The sequence below is a fragment of the Propithecus coquereli genome, unplaced genomic scaffold, assembly GCF_000956105.1.
Source record: "Propithecus coquereli isolate 6110/MARCELLA unplaced genomic scaffold, Pcoq_1.0 Scaffold227, whole genome shotgun sequence".
Taxonomy (NCBI): Eukaryota; Metazoa; Chordata; class Mammalia; order Primates; family Indriidae; genus Propithecus; species Propithecus coquereli.
In genome coordinates this window covers 3332106-3332424 of record NW_012147808.1, presented here as the reverse complement: position 1 = coordinate 3332424, position 319 = coordinate 3332106, and positions in this window count along the sequence as shown.

Here is a 319-nt window from a genome sequence, read left to right as displayed (position 1 = left end):
TCTCACTAGTAATCAAAAATATACAAATCAAAGCAAAAATAAGCTGTGCGTAACAGTGAGAAATGTGCAGATATTTTTTAAGGCAGTATTTAACTGCAAGAGGAGTAACATGAGATAAACATTTTTATACATCGCTGTAGGGAATATAAATTTCCAGAAAGGTGGTAACAGTTTGACAATATGTGTAGCAAAACTTTAAAATTGTGCACTGGGACCCAGAATTTTTATTTCTAGGAATTTATCCTAAGGAAATTATCAGAGATGCACACCAAGAGCTGTGTTTGAGAATTGTCCTTACAACATTCTATACACAATAAAA